At 48.6% G+C, this 24969-nt stretch overlaps 1 protein-coding gene across 5 annotated transcripts in view; it reads left to right on the forward strand.

The window, feature by feature from the left end:
- The window catches only part of GAL3ST3 (galactose-3-O-sulfotransferase 3), a 40564-nt gene that overhangs the window by 10351 nt on the left and 5244 nt on the right, over positions 1-24969 (forward strand). Inside the window, exon 2 of one of the 5 annotated variants that reach the window (XM_073351623.2) lies at positions 20750-24651. The exons of the other annotated variants lie outside the window; for them this stretch is intronic. The gene's annotated coding sequence lies outside the window, so the exon portion shown is untranslated. The remainder of the gene's footprint in view (positions 1-20749; positions 24652-24969) is intronic. 5 annotated transcript variants of the gene reach the window in all.

Below are 24969 nucleotides of genomic sequence, written 5' to 3' on the forward strand. Positions count from 1 at the left end.
GCTATCCCCAGTGAGATATGTGCACTGCTGGGACCCCCTTCCCAGCCTGCTCCCCCCCCACCCTACTGTATCATCCCTCACTCCCCATGCCAAGTGCCCCCCTCAACTCCCTGCCTCCACCTGGTGGCATGGTGGCTGCACCACACAATGGTGCCCTGTAGCAAAAGCATTTGACCCCCTCAGCTGGGGCCCTGTTGTCCTCCGCCCTGCCCCCCCACTCCTGCCTGTGCCCTCCCTCCTAGGGTGGCCAGGTGCCTGGTTTTCGACTGGAAAATCCAGTCAAGAAGAGGACCTGCCACTGTCCAGTCAAATCTATGACCAGACACCAAGAGTCAGGTTACCATGGCCAGGACAGGTGCCAGGTCATCACCTGCGCTAGCCTCTACTCAGCCAGGGCCACCTCCTACCTGCATGGGGCGGCTGCAGCTCCCAGTCTTGGCTCTGCAGGCCAGTCCCAGGTAGGGGGAGAAGGGAAAGTAGCAAGTGATGCGGAGTGGGGGGGGAAGGGGTGGGACAGGGGAGGGTCCAGCACTCCTGCTGGAGTACTTGGTTTTTAAATATTACCAAGGTGGCAGCCCTCCCCAGGCTCAGGAACAGCCAGCCAGCGACCCCAGCCTAGTGCTCAGTGGAGTTTGCAGCCTGCTCAGTGCAAGCGAGACTTAGCAGGACGGTTGGGGATTACAGTACGTTTAATCATGTGAGAGATGACTGGTGTCTCCCTTCCCCACCCTACAGCACTGGCCTCCCACCCACAGTTCCCTTCTGCCCCATTAAGCCACAGCACTGGAGAAGGTGTTTATGTGTAGGAAGTTGCTCCTTGCTGGCCCCTGCCCTAATCTGCTGCCTACGTACATCCCAGGCAGCAGCTAACTGTGGGCCACAAACTTACTTGGTTGTGTAGCCAGAGCATTAACTTCAATCCCCCTCCCCCCGCAGATCCCAGCTCACATGGAGGGCAGGTAGAAGGCCTCAAACACCCCAAGAGGAGCAGGGTCCTCCAGGTCCCAGAACACATTGCAGGGATCTGAGCCCCTCCCCCAAGGGCTAGGGCTCCCCCAGATCACCCACCTGCTTGTTGGGTGACTTCAGAGCTGATAGGTCCCCCCCCCACCTCAACTCCCAACTTCCTCTGTTACCCCTGACATTTTTCAGCCCCTCATCACTCCCCTTCCACCTCATCTGAGCACCCAACCACCCATTCCCATAATCCTCACATTCGTTGCTGCAGACCCTAGCCCCTCTTCCCCTATGAGCATCTCCTCTTGCACCGAGCAGTCACATGTGCAATTAATCTCTCTTCAGAAATAGTTTCAGCATCTCCTGAATTCTCTGCTGTGTTCAGCTTACAGTTCTCCACAATCAATAAATAAAAATATCGACCGAGGTAGATTTTCCCTTTCCACTTCCTTCTCAGATGTCTGCCCAGGGTGGCTCTCAAACTGAGCCCATTAACATAATGAAACGCTGTTGAGTTCTCCCCCAGGCAGGTAGTATCTCAGGAAACTCTGGCTCAAATAACCCCAAGTCCAGGTCACTAACCCTCCCCTATGCTTCCATGAGACACAGCAAATTTCAAGACAATCCATATAAGCCAGGCGGGATTTTAGAGCACTTAAAAGAGGCATCCTTTGAACAGGAGGACTTCCCAGGGCATGTTTACCTGGACAGCTGTGCCGCTGCTCTATGCAGACAGGAGAGTGTCTTCTCCACCATGAATGGTGGAAGGTGTGTTGGTGGGAGACGCTCTCTTGCCAGCCTAGCGCTGGGGGGGATTATTCACACCCCCAAGTGACATAAGTCATGCTGCCAGAGGCTGTAGTGTACACATAGCGTTAGTTGGAGCAAAGCTGGCATGTGCCATGAGACTAAGAGTAGAGGGAGAGTGGGGTGGGAGGGACTCTATACATCCATCAGCAGTCAGGCAGCCTCAGACGTGGTAAGTGGCCCCATTCATCTCAATGAGCTGTTTTCAGCTGAAAGAGAATGCTGAATGGAGCGGAGCACATCCTGAAGCGGTCACTCAGAGACCTGACCTGCTCCATACCGGTCAGTGGGTATCCCTGTGCCCCAGCCCCAGGGCTGGATGTGTTCTCAGCGCCTCACCCAGTGTCAGCAGCACGTTCTTGGGACCCTAGAATCGGAACTGTTGGGCTGGAAGGGAGCTGCAAAGGGCAAGTCCAGGTCCCTGTGCTGGGGCAGGGCCAAGTAAACCTAAACTACCCCTGACAACGTTCATCCAAGGTCTTAAAAACTTCCAGTGGCAGAGCTTCCACAGCCAGTTCCAGAGCTGAACTACCCTTAGAGTCAGCAAGTTTCCCCTAATATCCATCCTAAAGCTCCCTCACTGCAGATGAAGCCCTTTACATCTTGTCCTACCTCCACTGGGCACAGGGAACAATTCACCAGCCTCTTTATAAGAGCCACAGGTGCGAACCCTGAGGCCTCACAGTGCCAGGTAGAGCAGGACAATTCCCTCCTGTGTCTTACACATGACACTCTAACAGGGTTCACTCATCACAAGAGCACCTCCTCCTGGCAGGCATAGCAGAGCCTCTTCCTTCCTGTATGGCACCCCCTGCGGATGGTCACTCCATTGCTGCAGTGCCCTCTCTTCACAACTCAGCCCTCCTCTAGGTTACTAGATAGTCCCCCACTTCCAGGGGATCAAAGTCTCACCAGACCAGCTGTCCGGTTGGTGCCTCCAACAGTCCTGCATGTCTACGCAGTGGCTGGTTGGGGAACCCAGCCCCTGCCCTCTGCACTGGAACTCTGTAACCAACAGCCAAGGTCTACAAAGGCCCCCATCCTTGATGTGGTTTCCCTGGACTACTCCCTAGCCTGCCTTCTCAGGCTCTCTTTCCCCACAACACCTCTGGGGTTGAGCCTTCTTCCAGGGCCAGGATCCCAGGGCTTATTCTCCCCAGCCAGTTTCTGCCTCCTCACAATTCTGCTCCCACAGAGCAACTACAGATTCTCATAGAATCATAGATATTAAGGTCAGAAGGGACCATTATGATCTAGTCTGACCTCCTGCACAATGCAGGCCACAGAATCTCACCCACCCACTCCTGCGAAAAACCTCTCACCTATGTCTGAGCTATTGAAGTCCTCAAATTGTGGTTTAAAGACTTCAAGGAGCAGAGAATCCTCCAGCAAGTGACCCATGCTACAGAGGAAGGCAAAAAACCTCCAGGGCCTCTTCCAATCTGCCCTGGAGGAAAATTCCTTCCTGACCCCAAATATGGCGATCAGCTAAACCCTGATCATATGGGCAAGATTCACCAGCCAGATACCCAGAAAAGAATTCTCCGTAGTAACTCTGATCCCATCCCACCTAACATCCCATCACAGGCCACTGGGACTATTTACCATGAATAGTTAAAGATCAATTAATTGCCAAAAATCATGTTATCCCATCATACCATCTCCTCCATGAACTTACCAAATTTAATCTTAAAGCCAGATACATCTTTTGCTCCCACTGCTTCCCTTGGAAGGCTATTCCAAAACTTCACTCCTCTGATGGTTAGAAACCTTCAAGTCTAAACTTCCCAGTGACCAGTTTATATCCATTTGTTCTTGTGTCCACATTGGTACTGAGCTTAAGTAATTCCTCTCTGGTATTTATCCCTCTGATATATTTATAGAGAGCAATCATATCTCCCCTCAACCTTCTTTTAGTTAGGCTAAACAAGTCAAGCTCCTTGAGTCTCCTTTCATAGGACAGGTTTTCCATTCCTCAGATCATCCTAGTAGCCCTTCTCTGTACCTGTTCCAGTTTGAATTTATCCTTCTTAAAGATGAGAGACCAGAACTGCACACAGTATTCCAGGTGAGGTCTCACCAGTGCCTTGTATAATGGTACTAAAACCTCCTTATCTCTACTGGAAATACCTCACCTGATGCATCCCAAGACCGCATTAGCTTTTTTCACAGCCATATCACATTGGTGGCTCAGTCATCCTATGATCAACCAATACTCCAAGGTCCTTCTCCTCCTCCTCCTCCTCCTCCGTTTCTTCTAATTGATGCGTCCCCAGCTTATAACTAAAATTCTTGTTATTAATCCCTAAGTGCATAACCTTACACTTCTAACCATTAAAATTTCATCCTATTACTATTACTCCAGTTTACAAGGTCATCTAAATCTTCCTGTAGGATATCCCAGTCTCTTTAAATTGGCAATACCTCCCAGCTTTGTATCATTCGCAGACTTTATTAGCACACTCCCACTTTTTGTGCCAAGGTCAGTAATAAAAAAGATTAAATAAGATTGGTCCCAAAACTGATGCCTGAGGAACTCCACTGGTAACCTCCCTCCAGCCTGACAGTTCACTTTTCAGTAGGACCCGCTATAGTCTCCCTGTTAACTATTTCCTTATCCATCTTTCAATTTTCAAATTGGAAAAGATGGGGATCAATATAACTAATAATTCCCCATGTGGCATGGTATCAAACACCTTACTGAAATTTACCTAAATTAGATCCACTGTGTTTCCTTTGTCTAAAAAATCTGTTTCTTTCTCAAAGAAGGAGATCAGGTTGGTTTGGCACGATCTACCTTTTGTAAAACCATGTTGTATTTTGTCCCATTTACCATTGACCTCAATGTCCTTAACTACTTTCTCCTTCAAAAAATTTTTCCAAGACCTTGCATACTACAGATGTCAAACTAACAGGCCTGTAGTTACCCAGATCACATTTGTTCCCTTTCTTAAAAATAGGAACTATTAACAATTCTCCAATCATACAGTACAACCCCTGAATTTACAGATTCATTAAAAATTCTTGCTAATGGCCTTGCAATTTCATGTGCCAATTCCTTTAATATTCTTGGACGAAGTTTATCTGGGCCCCCCCGATTTAGTTCCATTAAGCTGTTCGAGTTTCGCTTCTATCTCAGATATGGTAATATCTGCCTCCATAGCCTCATTCCCATTTGTCATGCTACCATTATCCCTAACATCCTCTTTAGCCTTATTAAAGACTGAGGCAAAGTATTTTAGATATTGGGCCGTGCCTAGATTATCCTTGACCTCCACTCCATGCTCAGTGTTTAGCGGTCCCACTTCTTATTTATATGGCTATAGAACCTTTTACTATTGGTTTTAATTCTCTTTGCAAGGTTCAACTCTACTTGACTTTTAGCCTGTCTCACTTTATCCCTACATGTTCTACCTCAATAAGGTAGCTTTCCATGCTGATCCCTCCTTTCTGCTTTTTCTTAATCACCTCTCTGAGATGCTTGCTCAACAACTCCTGCCTATGAAATTTTTCCCCTTTCTTGGGATGCAGGCTTCTGATAGTTTCTGCAACTTTGACCTGAAGTAATTCCAGGCCTCCTCCGCCTTTAAATCTACAAGTTCTTTAGTCCAATCCACTTCCCAAACTAATTTCCTTAATTTCTGAAAGTCAGCCCTTTTGAAATAAAAAACCCTAGTTGCAGATTTTTGTTAATCCTTCTCTTCAGTTTGAACTGAATTAGCTCATGATCACCTGAGCCAAGATTGTCCCCTACAACCATTTCCTCTATGAGGGCCTCACTACTCACAAAAACCAAATCTAAAAAGGCATCCCCTCTAGTTGGTTCAGCAACTACTTGCTGAAGGAATCCATCAGCTATCGCATCTAGGAAAATCTGAGCCCTATTACTAGCACTCGTCCTCCAGTCTATATCTGGAAAGTTAAAGTCTCCCATGATCATGCAGTTTCCATGAGTATTTACTTCGTTAAAAACATTAAAGAGGGCTCTATCCATATCCAGATTAGATCCCGGTGGTCTATAGCACACCCTAAGCACTATCCCAGGGGAGGCTCGAGTAGTTTTCTTCCCCAGTGTCATTTTTGCCCAGACGGACTCTGTCTTATCCATTCCATGGCTTCTTATTTCTTTACAGTCTACCTCATCATTGATCTACAGTGCTACTCCACCACCTTTGCCTTTATTTCTGTCTTTCCTAAACAGCACAGACCCCTCAATACCTGTACTCCAGTCATGACGACTATTCCACCAGGTCTCTGTTATCCCGAAAATACCTGGTTTCACTTCCTGCATCAATAGCTCCAGTTCCTCCATTTTGTTACCCAGGCTCCTCGCATCGGTGAACAAACATCTTAATTTTTGCTGTTTGGCCTCGCTCACATTCTGTACCCGATTAGGTATGGTCATTGTACAGCCAGTATAACCTATTAGACTGGTATCCACACTGCCCTTGCTCCTTATATCCATTCTCCTACCCACGGCTGTATCCTTTCTTACTTCGTTTTCTTCCCTCTCAATGCTAAAATCCGGCGTGGAGATTACCTGGCCATCTCCCAACCATCTCCCCCAAATTCCTAGTTTAAAGCTCTCTTAATCAGTTGTGCCAGCCTCCATCCTAGAAGTCTATTTCCTTCCCTACTCAGATGGGGCGCATCCTGAGAGAACGGTCCTCTGTCCATGAATGCCTCCCAGTGGCCATACATCCCAAAGCCCTCCTTATAGCACCACTGCCTAAGCCATCTGTTGATAGTCAATCTTGTCACACCTTTGTTGCCCTTCTCTAGGAAGAGGCAGAATCCCACTAAAGATTTCCTTAAGCATCTTCCCCAGCTTAGCATAGTCTCCCTTAATACTTTCCAGCGAGAATCTAGCTGTATCATTTGTTCCCACATGAAATATAATTAGAGGATTCTTTCCTGCTCCTTTTAGGATCCTTTTCAACCTCAGGTTTACATCCCGTATCTTAGCACCTGAAAGACAGCACACCCTTCTATTCTCTGGATCAGCTTTGGTTACAGGCCTGTCTATTCTTCTCAGTAAAGAATCCCCGATCACATAGACCTGCCTTTTCCTGGTGGTGGTGCTATTCTCCAGTCTGTCCTCTGGCTCTTTCCATTCCTATTCTCCCTTGCAATCCTCTGCAACCTATCCTGTATCCTCCTGGGGCTCATATTTGGTGTAGTCTCCATTAACTCTTCCCTTTTTCCTATAGGACTAGCCGCTCTTCTCTTCTTCCTTGCCCTTCCACCTTCAGTGACTACCTGCTGAGCCCCTTCTTCATCTTTCAACTCTACAAACCTATTCTTGAGCTCTATTTCTCCTTCACTGCCCATCTTTTCCTCTGCCTGGTTCTCTTAGTCACATGCTTCCACTGACCACTTTCCTCACACAGCAATCCCCCCTCAGAATTCCCCAGTCCTGCCTCCATCTGCAAGTCTGAGCTATTCCCTTCAGATAGCTCATGTCTTTGCTCTATAATCTGCTCAAACCCCTTTCTAAACTCAACCAGATTTTCCACCTGCTTCTCCAAACCTCAAATCTTGTCCTCCATCAGATAGTATTTCATGTAGACAAAACTCTTACCAGGTACCCCCTCCAGGATCATGTACATACCACAGCTTCCACATCCAGTCATCTTCATTGAGCCTTCCACAACATGGGTCACTCCCACTGCTGCCTCTGTATCTGTCATGGCCTTCCCACCTAAATCCTGTTCATCTAGGAAACACAAACCAAACCCCCAACGAGCACCACAAGACAAACTCCCCCTGAAACACCTCTATTTACTAGCTCCTGTGCCGCTGGCTGGCTGCCTTTATAGGACCCCTAGTCAGAGAAACTCCACCCCCTAATCAGAGCTCAGCTTCCCTCCCAGCACAAAGCCCCTGCGAGCCTCTACACATACAAATAATTCTCACCCTGCTACCACAAATGTCCCCTCACTATCATCCCTTCCCAGCAGAGTTTCATCAGCAATTAGTGTTTATAATTCCCTGGGCCTCCCATCAGGTGCAACTGTGAAGGTTAATTAATCCCTTCTTGGCTGGTGTGGGGAAAACACCCTTCACACACTCCTATTAATACACCTCAGAGTGATATTAGCCTTTATTGCAGCTGCATCTCATAGCTGACTCAAATTTAATTTGTGATCCACTATAACCCCCAGGATCCTTTCCACCAGCACTACCGCCTGGTCAGTTATTCCCTATTTTGTAGCTGTGCATTAGATTTTTCCTTCTGAAGTGCTGTACTTTGCATTTGTCATTACTGAATTTCATCTTGTTGAATTCAGGCCAATTCTCCAGTTTGTCAAGATCATTGTGAATTCTAATCCTGTCCCCCAAAGCGCTTGCAACCCCTTGCAGCATGGTGTCATCTGCAAATTGTATAGTCATACTCTGCATTTCATTATCAAAGTCATTAATGAACATATTGAATAGTACCGGACCCAGGACTGACCCCTGCAGGACCCCCCTAGCTACACCCTTGATGTTTGACAATGAGCCGTTGCTAACAATTCTGAGTGCAGTCCTTCAACCAGTTGTGCACCCGCCTTATACTAATTTAATCTAGACCAGTGCTTCTCAAGCTATCTGATGAGGGGGACTGGCAATATGTTTTTCCAATGTGTGCGCAGACTGGCAGCTGATGGCACCGGTCCGTGGACCACCACTTAGAGTAGCACTGATCTAGACTATATTTCCCTCGTTTGCTTATGAGAATGCCATGTGGGACTTTGTCAAATGCCTTATTAAAGTCAAGATATGTCTGCTGCTTCCCCACTATCCACTGGGCCTTTAACCCAGTCAAAGAATGAAATTACATTGGTTTGGCATGATTTGTTCTTGACAAATCCATGCTGGCTATTCCTTAAAACTCTATTATCCTCTGGGTGCTTACAAATTGATTGTTTAATAATCTGTTCCAGTATCTTTCCAGCTATCAACGTGACGCTGAGTGGTCTGTAATTCCCCGTGTCCTCTTCATTCCCCATTTTAAAGACAGGCACTGTGTTTACCCTTCTCCAGTTTTCTGGGCCCTTACCTGTCCTCTATGAGTTCCCAAAGGGAATTGCTAATGGTTCTGAGGTTACTTTAGCTAGTTCCTTAAGTACCCTCAGATGAATGTCGTCAGGTCCTGCCCTCTTGAATACATCTACCTTATTGAAATATTTTTAACCCATTCTTTCCCTATTTCCTCTGTGTTGTTCATATTAATTGTGTTGAGTATCTGGTCACCATTAACCTTTTCAGTGAAGACTGAAACATAATAAGCTTATTATTATTACTCAGCTTTCTGGAGTCATCGCTTATTAGCTCTTCTTACCTACTAAGTAGAGGACCTGCACTTTCCTTCATCTCTTTCTTGCTCTTAATACATTCAAAGAACCTCTTTTTATTGCCTTTTATGTCCCTTGCCAGGTGTAACTCATTGTGTACCTAACCCTTTCTGATTTTGTTCCTACATGCACATACTATTCTTCTGTAGTCCTACTCAGCAATTTGTCCGCTCTTTGTAGGATTCCTTCAGGTCATTAAAGGGCTCCTTATCCAGTCCTATTGGCCTCTTACTGTTCTTCCTATCTTTCTTTAGTATTGGGATAGTTTGAAGTTATCCCTTTAATACTGTCTGTTCTAAGCAGCCCACCCAGAGAGGTAGGGCTTCCCCAGATCACATTGGGGGAGGGAGGTGTAGAGAGTGGGTCTTAGGCCCTGCTCAACAGGTGAGTCCTCCAAGAACCCAGGACACACGCAGGGGCCATGAAAGGGGGGGTCAGAGCCCCATAGATGGGCAGGGAACCCCAGATCCTGGCACACACAGGGGCGCAGGGAGTGTGGCTCAGACATCCCTAGGAGGCAGGGACCCCCAGGTCCCAGTTCAGATGGAGGAATAGGGAAAGGGCTCAGACCCACCCCTCCCAGAGGGGCGGGGGCCCCCTAGATTCTGGCACAACACTTGAAGGTAGAGAAAGGAGCTCAGACCCCTCCAATCCTAGCACACACAAATGGGAGAATGTGGGGCTGACAGACACCCCTGTTCCTATTCTCCCCAGCCCCCCACTCACCACCAAGTCCCCTTCCCAGTGTCCCTCAACTGAGTCCTCCAAGCCCTCTCACTTCCTCTACCACCCATCTCCATTCATCCCCCTCCCCTCAATGCAGACACAACCCCCTCCCATCCCTTCCCCCTCTTTCACTCCCTAAAATGCCACTCCCTTGCCAGCAAGCATTCACATGTCTAATTTTCTTTTCACAAAAATACTTTCACTGCAGATCCCCCCCCGCCCCAAAAAAAAAAAAAAAAGATTTAGTATTAAGGGTAAGATTTTTCTCGGCTATTTTCAGTATAAGTCAGGGACAGTCACAGGCAACAAACAGAAATCCATGGAAGCCTGTGACCTGTCCCTGACTTTTACTGAAAATAACTGTGACCGGGTAATGATAAAAGGGGTAAAAAGCAAGGGTGATTTCATGGTAGGGGTCTCCTACAGACCACCAGATCAGGAAGAAGAGATGGGTGAGGCTTTTTTTAAACAACTAACAAAATCATCCAAAGCACAGGACTTGGTGGTGATGGGGGAGTTCAACTCCCCAGACATCGGTTGGGAAAATAACACAGCAGGGGCACAGATTATCCAACAAGTTCTTGGAATGCATTGGAGACCATTTTTTTATTTCAGAAGGTGGAGAAAGCTACTAGGGGAGAGGCTGTTCTAGATTTGATTTTGACAAATAGGGAGGAACTGATTGAGAATTTGAAAGTGGCAGGCAGCTTGGGTGAAAGTGATCATGAAATGGTAGAGTTGATGATTCTAAGGAATGGTAGGAGGGAGAACAGCAAAATAAGGACAATGGATTTCAAGAAGGCAGACTTTAGCAAACTCGGGGAGTTGGTAGGTAAGAGCCCAAGTCTAAGGGGAAAAACAATTGAAGACAGTTGGCAGTTTTTCAGAGAGATATTATTAAGGGTACAAGAGAAAACTATCCCCCTACGTAGGAAAGATAGAAAGTATGACAAGGGACCACCCTGGCTTAACCAGGAGATCTTCAATGATCTAAAAATAAAAAAAGAGCCCTACAAAAAGTGGAAAGTAGGTCAAATGACAAAGGCTGAATATGAACAAATAACACAAGTATGTAGGGACAAAATTAGAAAGGCCAAGGCACAAAACGAGATCAAACTATCTAGAGAAATAAAGGGTAACAAGAAAACATTCTACAAATACATTAGAAGCAAGAGGAAGACCAAGGACAGGGTAGGCCATTTACTCAATGGGTGGGGGGGAATAATAACAGAAAACGTGGAAATGGCAGAGGTGCTTAATGACTTCTTTGTTTCGGTTTTCACCAAGAAGATTGGTGGGGATTGGAGGTCTAACACAGTGAATGCCAGTGAAAATGAGGTAGGGTCAGAGGCTAAAATAGGGGACGAACAACTTAAAAATTACTTAGACAAGTTAGATATCTTCAAGTCATCAGGGCCTCTTGAAATGTATCCTAGAATACTCCAGGAGCTGAATGAGGAGAGATCTCAGCCATTAGCGATTATCTTTGAAAAGTCATGGAGGATGGGAGAGATTCCAGAAGACTGGAAAAGAGCAAATATAGTGCCAATCCATAAAAAGGGAAATAAGGACAACCCGGGAAATTACAGAGCAGTCAGCTTAACTTCTGTACCTGGAAAGATAATGGAGCAAATAATGAAGTAATCAGTTTGCAAACATCCAGAAGATAATAAGGTGATAAGTAACAGTCAGCGTGGATTTGTCAAGAACAAATCATGTCAAACCAACCTGATAGCTTTCTTTGACAGGGTAACAAGCCTTGTGGAGAGGGGGGAAGTGGTAGATGTGGTATATCTTGACTTAAAAGCTTATTAAAGCTTTTGATACTGTCTTGCATAACCTTCTCATAAACAAACTAGGGAAATGCAAACTAGATGGAGCTGCTATAAGGTGGGTACATAACTGGTTGGAAAACCGTTCCCAGAGAGTAGTTGTCAGTGGTTCACAGTCATGCTGGAAGGGTATAACGAGTGGGGTGGTCCCGCAAGGATCGGTCCTGGGCCCGGTTCTGTTCAATATCTTCATTGATGATTTAGATCATGGCATAGAGAGTAAGTACACTTATAAAATTTGCGGATGATATGAAGCTGGGAGGGGTTGCAAGTGCTTTGGAGGATAGGATTAAAATTCAAAAAATTCAAAATGATCTGGACAAACTGGAGAAATGGTCTGAAGTAAATAGGATGAAATTCAATAAGGACAAATGCAAAGTACTCCACTTAAGAAGGAACAATCAGTTGCACACATACAAAATGGGAAATGACTGCCTAGGAAGGAGTACTGCGGAAAGGGATGCGGGGGTCATAGTGGACCACAAGCTAAATATGAGTCAACAGTGTAACGCTGTTGCAAAAAAAGCAAACATCATTTTGGGATGTATTAGCAGGAGTGTTGTAAACAAGACACAAGAAGTAATTCTTCCGCTCTACTCCGTGCTGATTACGCCTCAACTGGAGTATTGTGTCCAGTTCTGGGCGACACATTTCAGGAAAGATGTGAACAAATTGGTGAAAGTCCAGAGAAGAGCAACAAAAATGATTAAAGGTCTAGAAGATGTGACCTATGAAGGAAGATTGAAAAAATTGGGTTTGTTTAGTCTGGAGAAGAGAAGACTGAGGGGGGACATGATAACAGTTTTCAAGTACATAAAAGATTGTTACAAGGAAGAGGGAGAAAAATTGTTCTTCTTAACCTTTGAGGATAGGGCAAGAAGCAATAGCCTTAAACTGCAGCAAGGGTGGTTTAGGTTGGACGTTAGGAAAAGCTTCCTGTCAGGGTGGTTAAGCACTGGAATAAATTGCCTAGGGAGGTTGTGGAATCTCCATCATTGGGGATTTTTAAGAGCAGGTTGGACAAACACCTGTCAGGGATTAGTCCTGCCATGAGCCCAGGGGACTGGACTAGATCAGTAGTTTTCAAACTTTTTTTCTGGCAGTTTTTCCAGTTGAAGAAAATTGTTGATGCCCACGACCCAGCAGAGCTGGGGATGAGGGGTTTGGGAGGGGCTCAGAGTTGGGGCAGAGGGTTGGGGTGCAGGGGTGAGAGCGTGAGGTGGGGCCGGGAATGAGGGGTTCAGGGTGTGGGAGGGGGCTCTGGGCTAGGGCAGGGGGTAGGGGTGCAGGATGCGGTCAGGGCTCTGGGCTGGGGGTGCAGACTCTGGGGTGGGGCCAGGGATGAAGGGTTTGGGGTGCAGAAAGGGGCTTCGGGTTTGGGTGGGCTCAGGGCTGGGGCAGGGGATTGGGGAGCGGGCTTACCTCGGGCGGCCCCCAGTCAGTGGCGCAGCGGGGGTGCTAAGGCAGGCTTCCTGCCTGTCCTGGCACCGCAGACCATGCTGCGCCCCGGAAGCGGCCAGCAGCAGGTCTGGCTCCTTGGCGGAGGTGCGCAAGCGGCTCCCTGCGACTCTCGCCCGCAGGCACACACTCCGGGTGGGCCCTCCCCACCTAGGAGCTGGACCTGCTGCTGGCCGCTTCTGGGGCCCAGCGCGATGTTGGAACAGGTAGGCACTAGCCTGCCTTAGCCAGGCAGCAACGCCAACGGGACTTTTAACGGCCTGTTCGGCGGGGCTGACTAGAGCCGCCGTGACCCAGTGCCTTCCATTCCGCAACCCAGTACTGGGTCTCAACCCGCAGTTTGAAAACCACTGGACTAGATGACCTCCCGAGGTCCCTTCCAGTCCTATGAGTCTATGAAAAGGGGCTGAGCCCCAGCCCTGCTGCAGGAGGTAGATGGGGGGAGGAGGTGCAGCACCCACCACTGCTGCGGCTGGGAGTTCTGGGGTCCCCCAGATGCCCGCAGTGGCCTGGAGCTGTCAGACCCCAGCTTGGGGCTCCAGGGATGGCAACTAGGAGCTCCGGGGTCCCCCTGCCGCCTGTGGCAGCTGAGAGTTCTGGGATCCCTTCACTGCCCACGGCAGCTCGGAGCTGCGGGGTCCCCCCACTGCCTGAAGAGGCTCAGAGCTGCAGGTTCCCCCCACGGTGACTGGGAGCTCTGGGTCCCCCCATGGCGGCTGAGAGCTGCCAGGGCCTCCACTGCCCACAGGTGCTCAGAGCTGCAGGGCTCCCACTGGCTGACACCTCCAGCCACACTGCCCTGGGGCTGAAGTGGAAAATGTCACGGAGGTCACACAAAGTCACAGGTGACATAATCTGAGCCAGAGTGATTATTATTAATAATAATTTTAAACATAACGGACAGAGGCAGATTTCAGCAATACACCTCCTGACCTTTTCCAGCTTGCTGCCTAAGGTGGGACTTTAACTGACACTTGTGGGTGACTGTGACACTTTTTGGGGTTCTCCGAGGTGAATAACTAGCACCTGCTTACAGCATGAGAGAGCCTTGTCTGTGCCCACAGGGGAAATCCTCTCAACTTGGCCAGCCATGGATCACATAAGTTCTCTGTTCTGGGCTCTACGAGCCCTGCTCTCTGTCTCTGCAGGCTACTAACATACACACCCCACTTCGTTACACTCCAGTGCCTGGTCCCATGTCTTCTGAACACCGGTAATGTATGCCAATCTGCTGCCTCCATGGAGCCAGTGAACCCTTGTTTACCAATTTCACCTCAGTTCCACACTGGCCTTAGCACAAGGCACTCAGACGTGTCTCCAGTAAAGCCAAATCGACATTCATTATCACCGTGTAGTGAGGTGGTGTGACTTCCCTCCGACCCAGAGGAGGAGCCACGCTTCGTGCCTGAGTGGGCGGAGCCAGGCCTGCCTTGCTCCTCCTGCTAGAAGTGTGTCACTGGGATAGGGAGTATAAAAGGCAAGGCCGCCTCCTGCTCAGCTGGAGCGGAGGCACCGTAGGAGGCAGATGGACCCAGCTTGCTCCCGCCCACTGCTGAACCCTGCAGTGCCCTGCCCACCACGGAACCTGCTTCTGCCACAGACCTGCCGGGACTGCCACTGGCCACCTACTCTGAGGGGAGGGGAGGAAGTGGTCCAGAGGCAGCTGACCTTAGTCTGGCTGCAGCTTTGCCTGAGGCACTGCCAGCGTGTTGTGGTTGAGACCCCCGCTGACCTGGTGGTAGACCACTCCATCACTGTTAGGGCTCTGGATTGGGGTCCAGTGGAGTAGGGTGGACCCGGACCCCACCGGCCACCCCACCCCTGGGATGGCAGCATCCCCTCGCCAGGGCAGGTGGCCTCTGCCTGTCGGTTGTCCGCTGGAGCTAGAACGCCCGGCCCCTGGAGTTTTCTCTGGCTCTGCTACAAGAGCCCAGAACTACTTGACTACTGGGTTTGCTCTGTCTCTGCGACCAGAGACCAAAGCTGACTGCCTAGTGGATTCGCTCTGTCTCTGAACCAAGAGGCCAGAGTTAATTGACTACTGGCGTGTCCCTGCCCTGGGCTGGAGGGCTTGGAGCTACTTAATGCTGGTGTTGGCCTGGGCCCCTGCCCCAAGGGCCCCAAGGCCATTGACTAAGGTGGGTGCAGCCCCCACTTGAAGGGTCCAAGGGCCCTAGACAGTTGGACTGCACAGCCCGTAGAACCGATAGGGACACTAATGCCTAAGCTAATTGCCCTGATACTAGGCAGAGACCCCAATGACAGAGTGAGGCAGTGTGTCCTCCCTCTGACCCAGATGGGAGGGATAACCGCCTCACCACTACACACAGCTTGAGTTAAAGATTCATATAAAAGCGAGTAGAAGGATTTGGAAACATAAGGTAAACGAAACATATAAAGTACAAAAAGAAAAGGAGTTCTTGTGGCACCTTAGAGACTAACCAATTTATTTGAGCATAAGCTTTCGTGAGCTACAGCTCACTTCATCGGATGCATCCTGTGGAAAATACAGAAGATGTTCTTATACACACAAACCATGAAAAAATGGGTGTTTATCACTACAGAAGGTTTTCTCTCCCCCCACCCCACTCTCCTGTTGGTAATAGCTTATCTAAAGTGATCACTCTCCTCAGCAGGAGAGTGGGGTGGGGGGAGAGAAAACCTTTTGTAGTGATAAACACCCATTTTTTCATGGTTTGTGTGTATAAAAACATCTTCTGTATTTTCCACAGTATGCATCCGATGAAGTGAGCTGTAGCTCACGAAAGCTCATGCTCAAATAAATTGGTTAGTCTCTAAGGTGCCACAAGTCCTCCTTTTCTTTTTGCGAATACAGACTAACACGGCTGTTACTCTGAAACATATAAAGTACAATCTCTAGCCTAGTTTTATTAACAAGTGACTTTCCTGTCTAACAAGCTATTTCCCACCCAATGGTAAGTCTTTACCGTGCTTGTCCAGTCCAGGGAGCTGGGACTCACTTTTCATGAGACACTCCCACTGGCAGAATGTGGCCTCCGAATAGATAACAATTTGTGCCCTCTTTCCTTCTCTCCAGTCCCAGGCCTTTGTCAATGCTCATGTCTACATCAGCCCCAGACTGTAAAACAGGGCTGCACTGAGTTGAAGAATGTCAGTTATTCTCAGTGTTGATTGAGTCAGCTGGGAGACCCACCCCGCCTCAGGTGACATGTTTCACCTCCCCCAGTTTTGGAAACCAATATTCGACAAGTTACATAACTCGAAAAATGCTTCCCATACAAACATCCTGTGATAACCTTGACAACCAGCTAGCTACTAGCTTTTGGCAGAGGCCACATATGACCCCTTCAGTCAACAATTGAGAAGATGATTGGATGCAGATGTAGATCGTGCAGATCATCATGGTGGACGTCACATTTCCCTTTGAAAACAGAACCCCGGCCTTCCGCGATGCCTGATCTCAAAAGCTGGAGAAATATGCCCCTCAGCTGACACCTTGGGGCTACAGCTGACAGCTAGGGGCTACGAGGTTCAAACTCACACCCTGATCGTCGAAGCCCTGGGCGCATGGGACCCCAGTAACAAGCGACTGCTGAGAGAATGTGGAATCAGTCAACGCTACGCTCAGCTGATGTGGCAACTCATGGTATCAGATGCCATCAGGTGGTCGAAGGACATCTACCTAGAACACATCACCGGACATTGGCAATACCAGGAGGGATGAGCTGGAGTGCTGATGTGAAGTGCAGTAGGGAAAATAACTGAAATACTTCCTTGATGGATTGTATTTTCTAATGGACAACCTACCCTAAATTCTCAATTACTGAGGGACAATCTTCACTCATTGCTATATGCGCTTTCCACAACCCACTCTCTGTGTAACTTTTTATGGGTGATGTACCCAAATACTTGGCTGCTAATATCTAAACTGTATTGTTAAATTCATTCACCTAAATTTGGGTTAGTGCTGATTATGCATCATATGTATCTTATGACTTTTAAAACAAACTTTGTATATTTGTGGATAATCTAAGCACTATACCCAGATCTACAGACACTCTTTTCTTAACCTGTGTATTATATAATCTTTTAACATTAGCTTTAATAAAATTTGTATACCTGCCAGGGCGTGCCTTGGCATATTTGTCACAGTGAGTCAGGTTCAAAGGATCGCTACTTATCTGCTTGAGCTATCCAGCTAGAAACCCTGTCAATTCCTATCTGTACATGCTTAGTGTAATCCATGGGGCAGCTCCCTGCACCTTGGAACTGCTTGGAGCATGCCTAACTGGAGAAGCAAACTCTTTTTCAAACAATGTTGTAATTTGACTTTCCCCAAAGGGCTGGTGGGTGCCATGCACTCTGTTGGGTAACCCTCGAGTTTTGGAGAGCATGAGCCCTGGTTTGATCTCTATCTGTGTGCAAAAAAAATGCAGGCAGAATGGGTCAACTTTAAGAAACACTGTTTGGGGAGGGGCTGTACCTCAGGAACCCATTGGCCAAATGGCCCCCAATTTGGATCACTGACCTGACCCTGAACCTCCATAAGACACACCAAATTTAAAGGCAACCCAAGTAACTGTACAGATTTTTGAGCACTTAGAACAGTCAAGATTAAAACAGAAAGTCGGTCTTAACTATAGCAAAGCTGCTGCTCTGCTATAATACAAAAACGCTGCAGCCCTGTGATAGGGTATGCCAGCCCCACACTGGGGCCTGGCCTATACTACAAAGTAAGGCTGATGTAAGCTGCCTTGTGTCAGTCTATCTGTGAAAAGGCTATAGTGAGAATTGTCTCTAGCTGAGGTAGGCACCCCGCAACAGTGACCCGGTGCAACCACCTCTCTGAATGCTGTGGAGCCAGGGCTGCCCTAATGAGGTCAATGTGTGACCTGTGTCGACCCTAGCAGTCCTCCAGCACCTGTCCTACAATGGCTACTCCCTGCAACAGTGACCATTGTGGTCACGATTATGAATTCCACAGCTCAGGGGTCACGGAGAGCAGAAGCACCCCTTTAAGCCCCCCACCTTTGTATTTTTGATATGCTTTTTCCTGATTGCCCAGTTCTGGAAGCACACCAAGCAGCTCTCCCTTGTGTGCAACTGCCCTCCTGACCATGCTGGTTCCAGGCACTAGACATGCCCTGCTGGAGTAGACAGGAGGGATTGGCTCTCTTGGGCCCATGGGAGAAGAGGCTGTGCGGGCACAGCTATGGATTAGCTGTAGAACAGTGGACATCTATGAAAAGATTGAACGGGGGCTGCAGGCAAAGGGGTACGGCCGGGATCAGTAGCCGTGCCACGTGAAAATCAATTGCAGCAAGCACACACGAGGCCGGGAAGCACAGCCATCGATCTGCTGCTGAGGCCCAGTCCTGCTGCTTTCCCAACAAGCTGCATGACATACCTCATGGAGACCCCACCAGCACCCTGCAGACCACTGTGGGTACCTTGGAGGAGCCTGAGACAGAGACTCCTGCTAGGAACAGCGGGGAGGAGGAAGATGAGGGGTAGATGTAGTTGGGGGGCTCCAGCCATGCCATGAGCCAGGACCTGTTAGAGACTCCACCACCATCTAGCCAATCCCACCAGTTGAGCACGCACAAGCCCAATCCAGGGGAAGGGACCTCGGGTAAGTGTATGCATGCATTTTTCCTTATGCTGTTTAAATTTAAAGATGGTGCCTGGCCTCTTCTATGCCCACAGGAGCCCCTTGCAGTCAGAATGACATCTCAGTGGCAGGAGTGCCCAGAGATTTCAGAGCTAGTTCAAGGTCTCCAGAACCAAGTGGCCCAGCTACAGTGGGAAAATATCTTCCTGCACTTGCAGGTCCCAGTGGTCCTGGACCCCCCACATCATTAGCTGAACCAGCCCAAGTTGTATGCTCCAAGATCCTGCTATCAGAGCAGTTTGATGGGGACCATCAGATGTTTCAGGGGCGTCTCAACAACGTCGCCTGTTGCTCCTATTGTTTTAAATGTACCTGAACGACCAAACCAAGGTAGGGGTCATCAGCTTATTGACAGACAAAACATTAGACTGGGCGATTTGATTCTCTACAACTTTGATGAACTCGTTGGTGTCTTTTTCCTCACATTTGATGACCCAGCCTGTGCCCATTCTGCCAAAACCGCCCTGCAGTTACTCAGGGCCCCGACCGATCACAGCCGACGCCACCCGTTTCCAACACCTGGTCACTGACACTGCTGGGAACAAAGTGGTGCAGATTTACCATTTCTACCTAGGCCTCAGTGATGAGATTAAAGATGAACTTGACCCCCCCACACACTGTATTTGCACCTCTACCTTGAGTTGTGTATCCAGATTGACAATCAACTGTTTGAGTGACGGCAGGAAAAAAGGAAGGCTCAGATCGAGAGAAGAAATATCGTTGTTCAAATGGCCTCTGCCTGTACTGTGGGGAATGAGGCTACTTTGCCACCAGCGGCCCCCTCAAGTCCTGTTCTTTGGCTAGTCCAGGAAGACGGGAGGGATCACCCTCACTAGAGGGGATGTGGCTGGACAGAATGGCAACATCAGGTTCCCTGAGCAGACTCCCTCTGCTTCCCTAACGTGTACCCTAACCATCGCGGACAACGGCCAATCCCGCCTCCAGATCAAGTGTCAACTTGGGCCCTGGCTACACCCAAAGCAAGCTGGACTCTCAGGAATGTCTAGTAATTTCATGGACACTGGCTTTACTAAAACAAACCAGTGCCAGTGCAAAGGAAGCTCCCCTGTGGTGGAAGCAATTCATGGCAGCTTGCTGTCCTTGGGCCTGGTCGTCTAGGAGGCTCCACCGCTTTGGGCTGTAATCCAAGGCCACCTGGAAACCCTGCAGTTCAACCTGATTGACTCACCTCACTTCTCGATCAAGCTTGTCATCCCCTGGCTCTCCCTCCACAATCCTGACATTTCCCGGGGAGCACGAGAAGTGCAGTTCGGGGCTGATTTTTGCCAGCATCGGTGTCTAGTCCAACCTGGTGTTGAAGACACTAGACACTATCTGGGCAAGGCCACCATTTTCTGCTCACAGCGGGCTCTGAGTGAGGGTAACTCGCCAATTCCTGTGAAATACTAGAACTTTGTGGACATAGTCAATAAAAGAAACAATAATGCCCTAGCCCCACATAGGCCTCACAACTACTCCATAGAACTCCTTCCAGGGGCCAAAATCCCCTTCAGGCAAATTTATGCTTTGTCAGAACCTGAACTCATGGCCCTGTGGGAACACCTCAATGAAGAATCTAGCGAATAATTGTATCTGTCCTTCTGTGTCTCCTGCCAAGGCCCCAGCCCCGGTTGTCAAGCAAAAAGATGGTACCCTGTGCCTTTGTGTAAACTATCAAGTGCTGAACAATATCACCGTCAAGAATAAATATCCTTTGCTGTTGATCAGTGAACTACAGGAGAGGGTTGGGTTGGCTAAGCAGAACCTATAACCTGGTCTGCATCCAAGAGGGCAATGAATGGAAAACAGCCTTTCATACGTGGTATGGACATTTTGAGTACCTTGTCATGCCTTTTGGTCTCTGTAATGCCCCTGCCACATTCCAGCACTTGGTAAATGATATCTTCAGTGTTGTTCTGCACAAGTTTGTTGTAATCTACCCAGTAATCTTGTAATCTATAACATTCTTATTTTTTCAGAGGACCAAACCCTGCATGACCAGCGTGCCTGGTTAGTACTCGAACGTCTTCAAGCAAACAGTCTGTATGGGAAATCTGAGAAATGTGAATTCAGTGGCACCTCTGTGGATTTCTTGGGTTATATTTTTTTTCCCAATGGAATAAGTATGGATCACAGAAAACTCTCTGCAATTTCAACTTGGGTTACACCCAAGAGCATCCATGATATCCAGTGCTTCCTAGGATTTGCCAGTTTCTATAGATGATTCATTCAAGGATTTTCACAAGTGGTATTTCCAATTAGCCAGCTGCTGTGGAAGAACTCTCCCCTGGACACCAGAAACCCAACTCGTCGTTGATCGGCTGAAGGACGTGTGTACTTCTGCCCCCATCCTAGTGCACCTGGATCCATCAGAACCTTTTGTCATCAAAGCAGGTGCCTCTGATCACGCGATTGAGGCAGTGCTATCACAGCAACATGGGCCCCCGAATGACCTTCGCCATTGTGCCTTCTCTTCTATGAAACTGACCCCTGAGGAACAAAATTATAAAATCGGTAATAAGGAGTCATTGGCCATCAAGGCTGCATTTCAGGAGTGGCACCATCATCTATAAGGGGTATGCCTTTCCGTCCAGTTGTTCACAGATCATAAAAATTTGGAACATCTCTCTCAGCAGCCCTCAACCAACGTCAGCTATGTTGATCCCTCTTCTTCTCTAGATTCAACTTCACCCTGACCTACCAGCTGAGAACCTGGAATGGAAAACAGGATGTGTTATCTCACAAGGGAGGGTACATAGATAAGGGGGTTAAACCTTCCAAGCCTACCACTATATTGAAACCCTGCCATTTTGTAAATATGCTGATCAACACTGATCTTTTGGCCACTGTAAAGGCCTCACTGCCCAATGATCCACTTGCAGTGGATGAATGTCAGCCAGTTCTGACCCAAACATCACAGTGAAAAACAAGGTACTCTGGTTGAAGGATTGCATTTATGTCCCTGACGGAACATCTATATAGCCATACTCTCGCTATGCCTCGATTTCACGCTTGCAGGCCACTTCAGGTACTGGAAGACAGTGAAGCTGATTTCACATAATTTTTAGTGGCAAACTATTCTGATCTGTCAAATCTTACATGGCTTCCTATGAGACATCCAGCCAGATGAAGACCACATGCCAAACTTCTAGGTGCCTTGATCCCACTTTTGGCCTCACCCCAAACTTGGGTATCTATCTAAATGAACTTCATCACAGATCTCCCCAACTCATAGGGCTGCACAGCTATACTGGTTGTCGTCGATTTACTCAACAAATGGGCACACGTTGCACCTTGTCAGACGATCCCCATTGCAAAAGTAACTGCTCATTTATCTTTCGACGACACCTTCACGCTCCATGGATTACCAACCAACATGACATCAGAATGTGAGCCACAATTTGTCTTCCCTTTTTGGAGAGAATTGGCCAAAGTCCTGAAGTCACCCTACATATTTCCTCTGCTTACCATCACCAGACGGATGGACAATTGGAATGGGTAAATCAAATTCCAGAACAATAACTCTGCTGCTTTATCAACTACCATCAAGATGGTTGGTTCCAACTTTTACCTTTCATTGAATTTGCTTATAGTAACACCAGTCACAGATCAACCTGCCAAAAACCCTTCTATGCCAATTGTGGCTTCCACCCTCGATTCCATCCATCCGTCCCACCAATCTCCCATGTCCTCACGGCCTCTGATTTTGGTTCAACACCTCCACCTCTTTCAAGAGGAATTAAAATCACACTTAAAGTCAGCCAAGGACAACTACAAATGATACACTGTCCTCCATCAACGGGACCCTCCTCCCTTATCAGTCAGAAACAAGACATGGCTCTTGATTCAACACTTGGATACCTCCTCAAGGAAACTAGACCACCATTACCCTGGCCCATTTTGATCATCCAACAGATCAACCCAGTGGCCTTCATCCACTTGCCCCATGCCATGAAGATACATCCAGCATTCCATGTTTCCTTGTTAAAGAAATAGGTGGCCAACTCTTTTCCTGGATGCACACAACCACCCCCACCCCCATCATGGTTCGGGGGCAGGTAGATACCTGGTGAGAGAGATGCTGGATTCTAAGCTCCTCTAATGATGACTTGTGTACCTTGTGGACTGGGAAATGTATGCCCCAGTGACTGGGGGGTGATGTGAGGTGATGAGCTAGAGCCTGATTAAGCCACAAGCAGTGTTGAGTCACTCCTGAGCTAGGCTCCAGCCAATCCACAAGCCAGGCGCTGGTCTGGTGGCTCTCAGAGCAGGATTATAACCTTCACAGGAGATACAGCAGCTCGGTCTGCCCAGTATCACTTCATGGCTTGGAACTCTCCCCGGCCTGAGAGTGGTGACAGACTCCACAGGCCTTAGCCTGCTCCAGCCCTGCTCCAGCTCCAGCCCGGCTCTTAACTCCTGATTCTGGCTCTGACCACTGGCTTTAGTTCCTTGCCCGACTTCCACCACACCAACCAATAGGCCCATCCATCTCAGTTTCTGAAACCAGCAGCAGCTGAGCTCTCTGTGGCTTTGCTACCCTCAGGAGTGAGATATCAGCTAAAATCACCAGCGCCCGTGGGATGTAGTGTCAATACCCAGTGCCACTGCCCTATACCCGTACCCATGGAATAGGGACTGAAATGTGACTGTTCTATGCAACCAAAATTCCTTCTCCTCCGCTCGCCCCTGGTGGGCCACATTCGTGGCTGGGGCTGGAGAGTGGTGCTGTGCAGGGGCACTCCAAAGCTGGCATGTCAACGAGCACGTCATATTCAAAGTTTTTATGGGAATAAAGCAAGGGAGTTTTGAAACGTAACTTTCTCGTTGCATTGTGACGGTAAAGCCAGTGATACATCTGTCTTTCTATCAGCAACTGCTGCCGCCATTGTGGACTTGAGGGTGCCCCCCCCCCCCCGCACACACACCTGCAGAACACCTGACCCTAATAAGGAGGAGAAAGAGGAGGACTAGGGAGGACATGTTCAGCAAGCTCCCACCAGCCAGTGCTGCATCGGACCATGAACAAAGGGCCTGGAGTGGAGGGCCAACATGGCAGACAACGTGGAAAAGGAGAGAGGAAACGGGAGAAGCACCAGGACATAATGGGTCATCTCAGGCAGCAAACCCAGACGCTGCAGACCTTGTTGACCTGCAGGTCCAAAAATCCCAAACCCTCACCCTTTGCAGTCCTTGGAGAACTCCATGCTAGCTGCTCTCAATGCCGCCCCTACATAGCACTCGGCATCATGGGCCACACCCTTACCCCTACCGCTCCAGGGCAGGGGACTCCAAGGGAAACCCCACCTTCACACACACTGACCTGTGGGCTACTTCTGTGCACTGAAATGGACAGAAATATTTGCTGCCTTTTCAATTTCAAAGTCCCATTCCATTAATTTATGTTTAAAATCTGTACGGCGATGCCTGTCTTTTGGGATGTTGTTTTTCTGCAGTGTTTTTGGCACTCAATACATTTCTATTTATGGAGAATAAAGTTCTCTTTCTTTGTGCCCAGCACGTACGTCAGAACGCACGGTGGTACTCACAGCACACTGTACTTGTCAATGTACAGCAAGCACCACACCACTCAGCGGCGCAGGAAACCAGCCATATTTACAGAAGTGCAGCAAGTGCGACCTGATTCCCAGCAGCACCCGCAGCTCCTGGGCCAGCACAGAACCCTCCTGTGCCAAAGCCTCCCTCAACCACATCGTTCCACCTGGAGCAATGGTAGTGGCCCTCGTGTCTGGCTGTTGAAACTCGGCAGACAGCTGCTCCACCTCTGCCCTGGTGGCAGCTTTTCCCGCTTTGTCTCACAGATATTACACAGCAGGCAGCTACAACCAGTGGGATATTTTTCTCCCGGAGAGCCAATCCAGTGAGTAAACACCACCAGTGTCCCTTCAGTCCACCAAAAGCACATTCAGTTGTCATTCTGCACCTGCTGAATCTTTCCGTGGTGTTGTCGAAGTGGCCAGCAGACGGCTTCGTGAGCCAGGGGAGCAAGGGGTAGGCTGGGTCCGCCCAAATCACCACTGGCATTTCCATATCACCAATAGTAATCCCCCGGTCAGGACAGAAGGTCCCTGCTTGCAGCTTTCTGAACAGGCCTGTGTTTTTAAGGATGCAAGCATCATGCACCTCCCCTGACCGGCCCACCCTGATGTGAGTCAAGCATCCCTGGGGAATCCACCAA

This window comes from Lepidochelys kempii, chromosome 7 (genome assembly GCF_965140285.1).
Source record: "Lepidochelys kempii isolate rLepKem1 chromosome 7, rLepKem1.hap1, whole genome shotgun sequence".
Lineage (NCBI taxonomy): Eukaryota > Metazoa > Chordata > Testudines > Cheloniidae > Lepidochelys > Lepidochelys kempii.